The sequence below is a fragment of the Salmo trutta genome, chromosome 3 (assembly GCF_901001165.1).
Source record: "Salmo trutta chromosome 3, fSalTru1.1, whole genome shotgun sequence".
Classification (NCBI taxonomy): domain Eukaryota; kingdom Metazoa; phylum Chordata; class Actinopteri; order Salmoniformes; family Salmonidae; genus Salmo; species Salmo trutta.
The window spans coordinates 67,267,111-67,282,856 of NC_042959.1; the positions used below are offsets into that span (position 1 = coordinate 67,267,111).

The 15,746-nt window shown below is 48.1% G+C and overlaps 1 pseudogene; it reads left to right on the forward strand.

Annotated features, from left to right (window-relative positions):
* Nucleotides 1-344: 344 nt before the first annotated feature.
* Nucleotides 345-15,368, forward strand: LOC115185023 (E3 ubiquitin-protein ligase TRIM71-like; annotated as a pseudogene).
* Nucleotides 15,369-15,746: the final 378 nt, after the last annotated feature.

Genomic DNA, 15,746 nt, shown 5'->3' on the forward strand with positions numbered 1-15,746 from the left:
TTAGCATTAGGCTACTTACTGCAGTTTAAATAACAATTATTTCGTTTTTAGTTTTAAATACACAAGCCAGAGAGAAAGTTTGATTTAGTTTGCCTGGTACCATGGAACCAATGGAATAGTCTCAAAAGTGTCAAATTAAATTAAAGCCACAGTCTATAATTTTTTCCAGGAAATTAAAATATTGAAATAGATCCCTTGTTTTTGCACAAATGCTGTTTGAGGTCTACTCCACGACATATTGCATACTATACTGTAGCATTTCCAATTCAAATGTTCCTAATGGAATGAATAGGGCGACGCTAGCATGTAACTGCCCAGCCCCGCTGTCCAACAAAGTCCCCGAGTCATGAAACGGAAGTATGCTCACGGCTGTAGGATTAGAGACGTTCAGGGCATTTTCGAGAAACTCACGTCTTGCAGTTTACATGGCACCTAATACACGTATTAGTAAAACCTACGTCGTACCTCTTGATATTTGGTTTAGTTCAACATGCGTAAAACGCGTGCAAATGAACACATTGGAACGCTTCATTGCACCGGACGAATGGATTAATTCTGCGCTGGCGGATGGTCAAGGGAAGCCAGTGGAAAACGCTGCACATTTGATCTCAAGAAAGTGCAGCCTTTTATTAAGCACAACGAATGCATCGCAGAGAGCATTTCGTTCAGAGAAGGTATCATAGAGTAGCAAATCCTTTTTGGGAGACTGTTCAGCAACTGTTTGGCTATTTGATCTTATGCGCGCAAGTATCGCGCAAACTTATTACATCAAATGGATTCATTATTTAATTGTCTTCAACAGTCTCTGTTTGATGCGCATGGTTGGCTACATTTGAAAGAGTCGTGATGGTGGATTAGAATAATTGGACGGACACTTACTGTTAAAACACGTTTGTGCATAATTGAACAGAGGAATTGATAACGAAAACCGGCAGTGGCCTTTCTCTGTGCTTGGGGAGAATCGGAGTGGGGGACACGCAGACGATTTAATGTTTGCCACAATATTGGTTTATTCCCATTGACGTAAACAAGAACATACAACTCTGTAATATTAAGTTTTAATTACTCTCACATTTCAATGCGTAAAATGTGAATTATGTATGCAAATAAGGAAGACCTGAAGTTTGTTCTATTCCAAAGAGCTTTCATTGACGTTGACTGCCATTATAATTTCCTTCAAACGCACGTCCTTCACCGGCAGACCTATTTCATCACTTACACATTTTATTTGCTGTCAGTGAGTGGATACCAATTTTGCACAATAGGAGCAACATTTAATAGAAACATTTAATCTAGTCTATCGTCATTGCATCTATTTACAAAGGCAACCGTAGGCTATGTCTAAATGCGGGTTTAAAGACCCCTATTCCAAAGCAGTCGTGCAAATGGCTTCATTCCCTGACTCCGACTTGAAGACATGCCCCCTATGCAAAGAACTGTGCCGCTCCTCTGCTCCGCTCTCCTCCAACTCGTCTACCTCCTCGTCCTCGTCTCATACCTCAACTAGCTCATCTACCTCATCCTCCAGAAGGCTCCACGTCCTCCCATGCCTCCATGCCTTCTGCAGGCAGTGTCTGGAGGACCAGCGGAACCCCGGAGACCCCTTGAAACTCCGGTGCCCGATTTGTGACCAAAAGGTTCTAATGCCCGTATCAGGAGTAGACGCCTTGCCCTCGTCAAACTTTTTATTTAGCAACATGTTGGATGCCGTGGTAAATTCGTCTGAGGAGCAAATCAACAATACTGTTAGTAGCAGGGGCAACAACTTGTCTCACAGACATAGCAGAGAGCCCCTGTGCAGCTCTTGCAACGAGGGCAACCCCGCTACCTCTCACTGCCGAGACTGCCAGGAGTACCTTTGTAACAACTGTGTATGGGCACACCAGAGGGTCCGGCTTACCAAAGACCATTTCATTGATAGACTAATGGAGAGTCTGTTTCACCAGCACCTGGGGAACCGAACCAACAACTCTAACAACACTCCTACTGCCACTCTGAGCCGGTCGAGTTACTCTCTGCTGCCTGTCTTTCAGGACAGGCTGAGTTTCTGCCAGGAGCATGACAATGCGGTAAGTTTCTCCATCTAACAGCAGTAATGTTGTTTAATATCATCATGAGATAGCCCCCATCCTCCCATATCCTCTGTCTGACCCACCACCTCTTCAAAGCTTGATGTCTGTTTGGGTGTTATTGGACACCTCTTCAAAGCCTAACGTGGGTTTGGGGGTTATTGGACACCTCTTCAAAGCCTAACGTGGGTTTGGGTGTTATTGGACACCTCTTCAAAGCCTAATGTGGGTTTGGGGGTTATTGGACACCTCTTCAAAGCCTAACGTGGGTTTGGGTGTTATTGGACACCCCTTCAAAGCCTAACGTGGGTTTGGGGGTTATTGGACACCTCTTCAAAGCCTAACGTGGGTTTGGGGGTTATTGGACACCTCTTCAAAGCCTAACGTGGGTTTGGGGGTTATTGGACACCATTTGGGCTTGACAGTCCATAGCAATATCACAGTCTCATAACACCAATTTCACAGTTTGTCTCATAATACCAAAGTCATGGATAAATAATATATGATATAGAGAGTAGTTGGACTAAGCAGCAGTGCAGTCCCTCACTCCTGTCCATTGTCTAACGTCACTAGGCGCCATTCTGACGTCACTACCGGGCGCCATTCTGACGTCACTACCGGGCGCCATTCTGACGTCACTACCGGGCGCCATTCTGACGTCACTACCGGGCGCCATTCTGACGTCACTACCGGGCGTCATTCTGACGTCACTACCGGGCGCCATTCTGACGTCACTACCGGGCGCCATTCTGACGTCACTACCGGGCGCCATTCTGACGTCACTACCGGGCGCCATTCTGACGTCACTACCGGGCGTCATTCTGACGTCACTACCGGGCGCCATTCTGACGTCACTACCGGGCGCCATTCTGACGTCACTACCGGGCGCCATTCTGACGTCACTACTGGGTGCCATTACTCAGTGGAAGGCCAGTCGGAATGTCATGACGTTAGCCTTCAGCAGAGCAGTCATCTGGGAGACATGTTGAGGATGGGACGACACACACATTCTCTCTGTATTGCCCCGCCCCCACAGACACACTTTCTATTTGTTCTACCCATTCACCCTCTTTTCTACCAATTCTCTCTACAGTCTCAGGTGAGAACGTTGAATGTTACAGAGAACACTGTAACACCAGGTCAGTGAGATGGTTGAACATTCCTGCCTTGTAGTGGGGCAAAGCCAAAGAAATCCAGCATCTGAATAGCCTTCGCAACAAGGAGGTTGGGTTAAAGTTGGCCACCTCAGACATAGTGTGCATCCCAAATGGAACCCTATTCCCTAAATAGTGCACTACTTTTGACCCCGGCCCATAGGGTGGACATAGTTTTGGTTAGATTTTTTTACATTTCCCCCATCAGACTTTGACTAGAAACTCAACTCACTACAATACCTTATGTAACTTATTGTCTAAAAAAACAGTTTCCCTTTTGTAGTTGTGAATGGCCTTGGGTCATAACTACTAGGAGGCCTATATCCATTCAATGTTTAAGCTGAGAGAATGTTGTGCCCTCTCTCTCTCTGTTGACTTTGATTCCAACAGAAGGTCACAAGGTGGAAGGGATGGAAGCCCGTCACTGCATTGTTGTCTGTTTTCTCCCTCAGGCTTGGGGTCAGGGGTTACGAGGGCGGGGCCACACTGGTTGCCATGTGGTGACGGTGTAGAACATTCAGTAAAGACTCACCTAACCCAAACCTTTTTGTAGATTACATTAGGATAGGAAGACTTGATTATTCTATAATGAGGAAATGTGGAAGTTGCTGGTATGTTTAGGCCTTGAGTCATTTGGATAGCCAACCTAGTTTGCTGTGCAGCTTAATGACATGTTAGAGGAATGCATCTAACTCATCCTCTAATCAACAGGACAATAAGGGGTTAGTGGTTAGAGGAGAAGTCTTTTGCCTGATGACACTCCCAGCTTGTCACTAACCAGTTTAGTCTGTCTGTAACTCTCATCCAATGGCACGACGATCTGATGAGACACTGCTACAGGCTAGGTAATGTGTTTTCAGATATTGTCTCAGTCACTGAAATAAAAGCCACTGTTGTTGCCGTTATTGACAACACTGACAGCTATGAACATTCAGTCAATGATTCCACAGTACATTAGACAGTTAACTATGGGGAAGGGGGGGGGGAGTAGTCCCGTCTCTCATTGACTACACAGGAGGCTGCTGAGGGGAGAACGGCTCATAATAATGGCTGGAATGGAATAGTATCGAACACAAGGAAACCATGGGTCTGATGTGTTTTATACCATTCCATGTAATCCTTTCTAGCCATTACTATGAGCTGCCATTACTATGAGCCTGTCCTCCCCAATGAAGGTGTCAGCTGCCGCTGGTGATTGACTACCATCGCTCCTACCAGTGCAGTGAACTCATGTAAGGAATCTTGTCTGGTTTGTAATTCTGTCTAGCTGGGGATATCCTCTGTGAACCAACCCCAAAAGCCTCCCTGTCAGTCACTATTTTATTATTCTGTTTCAGTTCTTCTTCCCTGTGCCTCTTTTTCAGTTTTAACCCATTTCATGTGAGAGAGGGAGCCCCTCCTGGTGCTTTGATATTGAATCTGGCAGCTAGGGGCACAGACTTAAAACAACCCCACTGCCCTGGTCCAGCCCCAGCTTAGCCCCGGCCCTGGCCCAGCCCCAGTTTAGCCCCAGCTTAGCCCCGGCCCTGGCCCAGCCCCAGCTTAGCCTCGGCTTAGTCCCGGCTCAGCCCCTGAGGACCAAGATTGGATGGATGGTAGCCATCTGGTGTTGTGGAGCTGCTTGTAGGCTGGGGTCTGCGTCTCAAATTCCACCCTATAGCCTGCATAGAGCCTACCTATTGCCCCATGGGCCCTGGTTAGAAGTAGTGCACTATAAATGGAATAGGGTGTCATTTGGGACGTAGCCAGAGAGAGAGGGGTTCCTCTAATGGGGGTACCTTTCCTCCTACGGTAGGACCAGACCTTCGTCAGGAATGTGGAACGGTCTTCATTAGGGCTGAGGAGGGAGGCCTGACTGGCAGTATTACTAATAGACCTCTTATGTAACAGAATTAGAAGCCAGACAAAGAAACTGGAGATCTGTTGTTTTTATTCCCATGGAAAGTTCTCTCTCTAATGTATCTCTATTCCTCCTAGTTCAGCTGGTTCTGAAGGTGGATGAACATTGCAGATGTAGTCCATATTGATTAGTTCTGGACCAAACCTTTAATACAGTTTAAAGTTCTACTGTAGGCTACACATGCACAACCATTGCACTGGCAGGATTCAGCTTTTTAATGAAAGGAATTATACATCTTTTCTCCCCATGACTGCAAATCTCTGTGTTGAAGAGGCTTTGAAAATAGTTTTAACATGACAGAGTGGACGTTTGGTTTCCCTGCTGGTCCTACAAGGCGGCAGACATCAGCAGACATGGCATTAACGATGGGGCCCAGCCTTCTCATTGGGAATATGAAAACAATGTCTAGCCAAAATAACTCTGCTTATATGTCTCAAATGGCACCCTATTCCCTAGATAGTGCACTACTTTTGGCCCGACCCCTAAGCTAAAGTAGTGCACTATGAAGGGAATAGGGTGCCATTTGGAACGTAGACTCTGTGTTGCCATAAAGCAGGCAGCACGGCCGGCGAGTCAGTGGAACATATGTCTGAACATTTAATGCTGTTGTATGAAGAAGACAGATGGAGCAGTCAGTCCACCAGTCCAGTCCAGGGAAATAAAGAAAGCAGTTGGAATGGTCTGCAGATTGTGTTTCTGATGAACAGTGGAAAGTAGAAGGGTGATTCACTCAGTGTGGGTCACGTTTTTTCTTCTGCTGAGTCTAGATTTTAGTACAGATGGAATATCACCATTGTTTGAAACAGAATGGGTGTACACACAATCACAGCTGTGTGGAAGTGTTGGACACATGGATCAGTGTAGAGCTAGAGCTTGTCAAAGGATGTGTCCATGAATGTGTTTTTGTTTTGACCGCCAGGTCTCTGTTTTGGCTCTGGAACTTCCGGGTGCTGGAGAGGACATTCCGTTTAAACACTTCCCTTTAGTTGGGTAGTTCCTTCACTCTTCCATTAACCAGGGGGCTCATATGGGTGTGTGGGGGGGAGGGGACTGTAGGGTAGTTCAGCAGACGCAGGTCTGGCTGCCCCCCTCCCACCAGCACGGCTCACATGGAAGCGCTTTCAGAATTTTATATACAAGAAACGTCTGGCGTGGCATCAAAGCAGCTCTCTCTCTGGGATGGGATGGAAGCCCTATTCTTAGACAGCGATGGGCTCCGAAACGTCTCATATGTTTCTGGCTCATGGTCAGTCCATGAGGAGGCACAGTTCTTTATTAGGGTTCTGAAAATCTGGGAACTTCCCCAAAAACTTTTCCAGAAATCCTGGTTGGAAGATCACTGGAATCGGGAGGGAATAAGCAGGAAATCTAGGAACGCTCCAAACAGGAATGTAGAGAAACCTGTGAGTTTCGGTAAAGTTACAGGAATTTGGCAACCCCAGTGTATCAGAACTGGAGGTCATCAACACACAGAACAACTTGGTGTATTGCTTGTAGTGTTCTATTGTAGAGGCTGAGGCTGAGCCATAGAGATCAAGTCGTGCATGTTACTGGAACAACACACAAACAAATCAAATACAATTTTATCTTTCACATACACATGGTTAGCAGATGTTATTGTGAGTGTAGCGAAATGCTTGTGCTTCTAGTTCCGACCATGCAGTAATATCTAACAATTTCACAACTACCTTATACACACAAGTGTAAAGGAATGTGTAAAAGAATATGTACATAAAAATATATGGATGAGCGATGGCCGAACGGCATAGGCAAGATGCAGTAGATGGTATAGAGTACAGTATATACATATGAGATGAGTAATGTAGGGGATGTAAACATTATATGAAGTGGCATTGTTTAAAGTGGCTGGTGATAGATTTAATTACATCAAGATGGCAAGATGCAGTAGATGGTATAGAGTACAGTATATACATATGAGATTAGTAATTTAGGGTATGTAAACATTATATGAAGTGGCATTGTTTAAAGTGGCTAGTGATACATTTATTACATCAATTTTTCATTATTAAAGTGGCTAGAAACGAGTCAGTATGTTGGCAGCAGCCACTCAATGTTAGTAATGGCTGTTTAACAGTCTGATGGCCTTGAGAGAGAATCTCTTTTTCAGTCTGATGGTGATGCGTTGTGCAGAACTCACTATCTCTGGAGAGCCTTACGGTTATGGACGGAGCAGTTGCTGTACCATGCGGTGATACAGCCCGGCAGGATGCTCTCGATTGTGCATCTGTAAAAATTTGTGAGTGTTTTTGGTGACAAGCCAAATTTCTTCAGCCTTCTGAGGTTGAAGAGGCGCTGCTGCGTGGAGATGTTGTGCAACTGGGTCCTGTGCAACTGGGTCCTGGACTTCCTGACGGGCCGCCCCCAGGTGGTGAGGGTAGGTAACATCTCCACCCCGCTGATCCTCAACACTGGGGCCCCACAAGGGTACGTTCTCAGCCCTCTCCTGTACTCCCTGTTCACCCATGCCTGCGTGGCCATGCACGCCTCCAACTCAATCATCAAGTTTGCAGACGACACTACAGTGGTAGGCTTGATTACCAACAACGACGAGAAGGCCTACAGGGAGGAGGTGAGGGCCCTCGGAGTGTGGTGTCAGGAAAATAACCTCACACTCAACATCAACAAAACAAAGGAGATGATCGTGGACTTCAGGAAACAGCAGAGGGAGCAGCCCCCTATCCACATCGATGGGACAGTAGTGGAGAGGGTGGAGAGTTTTAAGTTCCTTGGCGTACACATCACGGACAAAATGAAATGGTCCACCCACACAGACAGCGTGGTGAAGGCGCAGCAGCGCCTCTTCAACCTCAGAAGGCTGAAGAAATTCGGCTTGTCACTAAAAACACTCACAAACTTTTACAGATGCACAATCGAGAGCATTCTGTCGGGCTGTATCACAACCTGGTAATGCAGCTGCTCCGCCCATAACCGTAAGGCTCTCCAGAGGGTAGTGAGGTCTGCACAATGCATCGCCGGGGGCAAACTACCTGCCCCCCAGGACACCTACACCACCCGATGTCACAGGAAGGCCATAAAGATCATCAAGGACAACAACCACCCGAGCCACTGCCTGTTCACCCCACTACCATCCAGAAGGCGAGGTCAGTACAGGTGCATCAAAGCGGGGACCGAGAGACAGAAGCTGTTTTTCAATCTCAAGGCCATCAGACTGTTAAACAGCCATCACTAACATTGAGTGGCTGCTGCCAACATACTGACTCAACAACAGCCACTTTAATAATGGAAAAAATGATGTAATCAATTTATCACTAGCCACTTTATATTCTATGTTTACATCCCCTACATTACTCATCTCATATGTATATACTGTACGCTATACCATCTACTGCATCTTGCCATCTTGATGTAATTAAATGTATCACTAGCCACTTTAAACAATGCCACTTTGTATAATGTTTTCATACCCTACATTACTAATCTCATATGTATATACTGTACTCTATACCATCTACTGCATCTTGTCTATGCCGTTCGGCCATCGCTCATTCATATATCTTTATGTACATATTCTTATTCATTCCTTTACACTTGTGTGTACAACGTAGTTGTTGTGGAATTGGTAGATTACTTGTTAGATATTACTGCATTGTCAGAACTAGAAGCACAAGCATTTCGCTACATTCGCATTAACACCTGCTAACCATGTGTATGTGACCAATAAATTTGATTTGAATCTCCAGAACTAACTAAAGAGCATCCAGTCTAATTTAACTCTCGTTGTGAAAACTCTCTGACAACTTCACCCCTGCATTAAACCTTAGTATTGTCAGAGTATGTCCCCACACCAGCACCAAATGATATTATGACTGTTGCTATAGAGACATGTACTAGCTAAGTATTATACGGTGCTTGAATGAAGTTCTGGATACATGCCACACATCCATGCACTTTAGTGGTAATACATAGGAACATATCAAAGATAAACATCTTTAGGGGCTCTGTATTGTAAATATTGATGTTCTTGGCAACTGACCAATGTAATTGTTTATTGGCCTCCTTTCTCTATACAATGTAGTGATTGGTCTGCATCACTCACCCTGCTTTCTCCATCCTATCCTGTACGCTCTACCCTTTCACTCCTGCAGTGGTGGAAAAAGTAGCCAATCGTCATACTTGAGTAAAAGTAAAGATATCTTAATAGAAAATGACTCCGGTGAAAGTCACCCAGTAAAATACTACGTGAGAAAGTCAAAGTATTTGGTTTTAAATATACTTAACTATCAAAAGTAAAAGTGTAAATCATTTCAAATTCCTTATGTTAAGAAAACCAGATGGCATGATTATTTGTTTTTTATTTATTGACGGATAGACAGGGGCACACTCCAATACTCTGACATAATTTACAAACAAAGCATTTGTGTTTAGTAAATCCACCAGATCAGAGGCAGTAGGGATGACCAGGGATGTTCTCTTGATAAGTGTGTGAATTGGACCATTTCCCTTTTCTGCTAAGCATTCAAAATGTAATGAGTACTTTTGGATGTCAGGGAAACTGTATGGAGTAAAAAGTACATTATTTTCTTTAGGAATGTAGTGAAGAAAAAGTTGTCAAAAATAAAGTACAGATACAAAAAAAAAAAACTACTTATGTAGTATTTTAAAGCATTTTTACTTAAGTACCTCACACCACTGCACTCCTGCTTCCCCTCTTCATTATTTCTTACCCTTGTTTCTTCTTTCACTCTACTCTGCTTTAGACAGGACTGTGTCCAAAACACTGAGTATGAGATGCCGTTCAGTACATCGTTGTGCAGACCGAGGCAGAGCCATAGCTTAATGTCATTGTTACTATTATTACATCTTCAGGACCTGGCAGTCAACATGTTAGATACTGTACAGAATGTAACAATAGAACTGGCTGCGGTTGGTTGTTGCTGTATGTGAGAGGATAGCTGTTCTGTTGCTGACTGTCTGCTTCTGTGCCTGTCCCTCTGCAGGTTCTGTTGCTGACTGTCTGCTTCTGTGCCTGTCCCTCTGCAGGTTCTGTTGCTGACTGTCTGCTTCTGTGCCTGTCCCTCTGCAGGTTCTGTTGCTGACTGTCTGCTTCTGTGCATGTCCCTCTGCAGGTTCTGTTGCTGACTGTCTGCTTCTGTGCATGTCCCTGTGCAGGTTCTGTTGCTGACTGTCTGCTTCTGTGCTTGTCCCTGTGCAGGTTCTGTTGCTGACTGTCTGCTTCTGTGCATGTCCCTGTGCAGGTTCTGCATTTGTTCTGTGATACGTGCTCCGTGCCTGTCTGTAGGGAGGGCAGTGTGGGTTGTCACTCGGGCCACAGCCTCCGCTACCTCCAGGATTCCCTGCAGGACTCCAGGACCCTCACCATCCAGCTGCTGGCAGACGCCCAGCGGGGCAGGCATGCTGTACAGGTGGGTACTAGGATGCAGGGCAGGCACGCTTTAGGTGGGTGATGGGATGCAGGGCAGGCACGCTCTAGGTGGGTGATGGGATGCAGGGCAGGCACGCTCTAGGTGGGTGATGGGATGCAGGGCAGGCACGCTCTAGGTGGGTGATGGGATGCAGGGCAGGCACGCTCTAGGTGGGTGATGGGATGCAGGGCAGGCACGCTCTAGGTGGGTGATGGGATGCAGGGCAGGCAACGCTCTAGGTGGGTGATGGGATGCAGGGCAGGCACGCTCTAGGTGGGTGATGGGATTCAGGGCAGGCACGCTCTAGGTGGGTGATGGGATGCAGGGCAGGCACGCTCTAGGTGGGTGATGGGATGCAGGGCAGGCACGCTCTAGGTGGGTGATGGGATGCAGGGCAGGCACGCTCTAGGTGGGTGATGGGATGCAGGGCAGGCACGCTCTAGGTGGGTGATGGGATGCAGGGGCAGGCACGCTCTAGGTGGGTGAATGGGATGCAGGGCAGGCAACGCTCTAGGTGGGTGATGGGATGCAGGGCAGGCACGCTCTAGGTGGGTGATGGGATGCAGGGCAGGCACGCTCTAGGTGGGTGATGGGATGCAGGGCAGGCACGCTCTAGGTGGGTGATGGGATGCAGGGCAGGCACGCTCTAGGTGGGTGATGGGATGCAGGGCAGGCACGCTCTAGGTGGGTGATGGGATGCAGGGCAGGCACGCTCTAGGTGGGTGATGTGATGCAGGGCAGGCACGCTCTAGGTGGGTGATGGATGCAGGGCAGGCACGCTCTAGGTGGGTGATGGGATGCAGGGCAGGCACCGCTCTAGGTGGGTGATGGGATGCAGGGCAGGCACGCTCTAGGTGGGTGATGGGATGCAGGGCAGGCACGCTCTAGGTGGCTGATGGGATGCAGGGCAGGCATGCTCTAGGTGGCTGATGGATGCAGGGCAGGCACGCTCTAGGTGGCTGATGGGATGCAGGGCAGGCACGCTCTAGGTGGGTGATGGGATGCAGGGCAGGCACGCTCTAGGTGGGTGATGGGATGCAGACATGCTGTAGGTGGCGGGGACTCTATGTAGATCTACAGGGGGATATACAGCGGGGGACTCTATGTAGATCTACAGGGGGATATACAGCGGGGGACTCTATGTAGATCTACAGGGGGATATACAGCGGGGACTCTATGTAGATCTACAGGGGGATATACGGCGGGGACTCTACGTTGGTGTGTGTGTGTGACGGCCACTCGTCAGCTCTGACAGTTTGTATTCAGAGACTTGATGGCATCAGGAGCAGAATGGATCATTAGTGTCCTCTATCACTCCAGCCTCACAGGGCCAGGAGAATGGGAGTGGAAGGGCGGGCGGGAGGGAGAGGCAATAGTGCCCATTTATAGCCCCTCTAATACCATGGTTGCATCCCAAATGGCACCATGTTCCCTACATAGCGTACTACTTTTGACCAGAGCCCTATGAAGGGAGTAGGGTGTCAGCCCTATGAAGGGAATAGGGTGTCAGTTGGGATGCCGACAACCACTCAGAACATTAGGCCACTCCTCCTTAGGCGGCTGGCTGGGAGGTGGGCTGTCATCCAGCTGTGAATAGAGAGTGAAGGGTGTTGGGAACGGGATGGCTTTGGGAGGACGGACACAATGGAGAGGAATTCTAGGAAGACGCTTCCTTCCCCCACCCTGTCCCCATACACCCCTCTCCCATACACCCCCCTCCCACCCCCCAAACCAACTCACTCACATGCCAATGAAATATGTATGCCCCTCCCCTTTCTCAAAACACAATAGAAAAACACACCTCCCCCTACCCCCTTCAGTCCTGTGACACTCAGTTGGTGTTTTGAGGCTCACTTAACTTGAAGACCTAATTCACCAAATGCTGCTAACTCAATCTAGGCTGAGTGTTTTTAGCTCCTGTGAAGAGGCTGTACTATGACTATGACCAGCCTGATAATCCATTATCTCCAATGAAGAGATCTCATGGGTTGCGTCCTAAATGGCACCCCGTTCTCCATGGGCCCCGGTCAAAAACAGTGCACTACATAGGCAATGGGTGCAATTTGGGACACACATAATGTTCATGGGCTTGAATGGCACAAAGCCCGAGCTGTAGAACTCTGTCCTGAAAGGTAGAAGACCTTTGGCCTAAAGGGTCACATTAAAACACCATAATCTCATTTGCTGCCTTTTTCTGCCCGTTCTGCCACCCCCTTAACCTCTGACCCAGGATTTATTACCCCTATAGATGACGTCATTGGTGCTTCCTCTCTGATTGACACCACCACCCTGGTAGTACCCCTCATTCCATTGGTTGAGCTCAGTCCTGCCGGGACGGATCAGGTTATGGACGGTTGTCAGCTCCCACCTAGTGAGAAGTTAATTTAACATTTCTGTCCTAGTCAGTCACACTTTACATCAAGGCCATTTAGCAGACACTTTTAGACTTAATCATGCGTGCATACACTGTATTCACTCTCCCAACAGTTAAAGGCCTGTGCTGATAAAGCATTTTGATAGCAGATCTTAACACAGTCTTAACTTAACGCTCTGAGCTTTAGTTCCGACCCCTATATCCACCAGAGATGCCTCTATGGGGGGACTTCATGATGAGGACCAACTACTGGCTGGAACACAGCTGCTGTGTTGGCCTGGGGTCACCAGCCTCTCTCCAGCAGTAGTACTGGAGCCAGTCTGAGGGATTTCATTCACTTAACCAGCTGGCCTCATACTGAAAGGACTTTGAGAGGTCACTCATCAGTTCATCCACTGATATGGAGGGGAGGAGAGCCATTTACACCATAGTCTCATGATACCCAGTAGCTTGCTGGTCCCTGGTGCAAAAAGGTTGAGAAACACTGACCTACTGTATCTGATAAGGGACAATGTGTCACTATTTAAAGGTCTTAACCTGTCAGGACTTAACCTGTGAATAATGTGTCAATATACCATTCAAAGGTCCTATTCAAAGGTCATGCTTTTGTCCCCACTAAAGCAGTTTCTTAATGATTTACCTGCAGCTGAGCATTGAGAAAGCCCAGGCCGTTGCCGAGCAGGTGGAACTGAAGGCCATGGTGGTCCAGTCAGAGGTCAAAGCCATCACAGAGCGTCATAAGAAGGCCCTGGAGGAACGAGAGTGGTGAACTGCTGTGGAAAGTAAGTTGGTTTTCTGCTAATTGGTATCATACTGTAGGACCTACAGTACATTTACACATTCCAGCAGTGTTACAAAACCTAAGACAGGTGTAACTATCTTTTCTTTCTCCCTTCTGTCCCTTTCCCCTCTTCCTCCTTTCGCCCTCTAAAGGTTGAGAAGATCCGTCAGGTGAAAGCCAAGTCCCTCTATCTCCAGTTAGAGAAGCTGCACCAGAACCTGACCAAGCTGGACAGCACCATCGCTACAGTAACCCAGGTCCTAGAGAAGGGCAGTAGTCTGGACCTGCTGCTGGCCAGAGAGAGCATGCTCCTCCAGATCACAGAGCTTAAGGCCCTCAGGGAGCTGTTACTACCGCAGGATGATGATCGCATCCTGTTCACCGCCCCTGACCAGACCTTGCTCCTCGCCATCCAGTCCCTAGGTCTGGTCAGCTCTGGGGCCTTCGCCCCCCTCACCAAGGCCCAGGGAGAGGGGCTTTGTCGGGGCTTGCAGGGTAAGCAGGCTTCCTTCACTGTGGTGGGGTATGATCATGATGGAGAGCCCAGGCTGTCTGGGGGGGACGGTGTGTCAGCTGTGGTGGTGGCGCCAGATGGTAACCTGCTAAACGCTGAGGTGTCCGACCATCAGAACGGGTTGTACACGGTCAGCTACCTGCCCAAGGTAGAAGGAGAACATCTGGTGTCAGTCCTTATCTGCAACCAGCACATCGAAGGCAGCCCCTTTAAAGCGCTGGTCAAGTCTGGCCGTAGCTATGGAGGTATCCCCTTGCCGGCGGCCTCTTTCGGCAGGGAGGGGGACGGAGACGGGCAGCTGTGTCCGCCCCGTGGGGGGTGTGTGTGGACAAAGAGGGCTACATAATCGTAGCTGACCGAAGCAACAACAGGGTGCAGATCTTCAAGCCGTGCGGTTCCTTCACCACAAGTTTGGTACACGCTGGGCTCCAGACCAGGCCATTTGGACCGACCAGCTGGGGGTGGCCAGCGACAGCCAGAGGAGAATCATCGTTGCCGACAAGGATAATCACCGCATCCAGATCTTCACCTTTGAAGGCCGGTTCCTCCTCAAGTTCGGGGAGAAGGGGAACCAAGACCGGTCAGTTCAGCTACCCCTGGGACGTGGCGGTCAGGCTCGGAGGGAAAGATCCTCGTCTCAGACACCCGGAACCACCGCATCCAGCTCTTCAGGCAGGACGGCACCTTCCTCACAAGTAACGGCTTTGAGGGGGTCTATGGAAACACTATGGACTCCCCCAGGGTGTGGCCTTTACTCAGGAGGACCACTGGTGGTGACAGACTTCAACAATCACCCGTCTGCTGATCATCCGTCCGGACTGCCAGTCGGCCCGCTTCCTGGGATCAGAGGGAACCGTAACGGTCAGTTCCTGCGACTCGCAGGGCGTAGCAGTGGACCAGGAGGACCGCATCGTGGGTGGCCGACTCCCGGAACCACCGGATCAGGTGTTCCAAACCAATGGTAATTTCTTATGCAAGTTGGGGACTCAGGGTAGCAGCTTTGGACAGATGGATCGCCCGTCGGGTATAGCTGTTACTCCAGACGGAAGGATTGTTGCCGTGGACTTTGGAAACAACCGAATCATTATGTTCTAGGCTAGGCAGTTTGTCTACTGGTTTGCAGTTTGTCTACTGGTTTGCAAAGAAAGAAACATTGAAGAGGAGATTTTGAAACACACACCCATCAGATGCAAATGTCTTTGTGAGCAAATGGAGACAGTAATATTGAACTTGACCTTTTCTCTCAGTTATTACCTCTATTTTGAAAGAGCAAATCAATGCAGTACATGAACCAATGCCAACAAGGGGTTATTGTCATAAGCTGACATTTTGAACCCTATAGTAGGCCTTCTGTGACAGTATCTGGCTCGATAGTTGTCTTTGCTCCTGATGTATGTGTCAAAATCTCTGATTTTCTCAGGGAATTTCTTGCATTCTTGAAAGATTTCCACTGCATCATACCTACCTCATGTAGCTGTGTATGAATGTACTCCTTTATTATTTGATGCAGAGATTTCGCCAGTGGAGTTTTGATGAAGTAACTACCTCA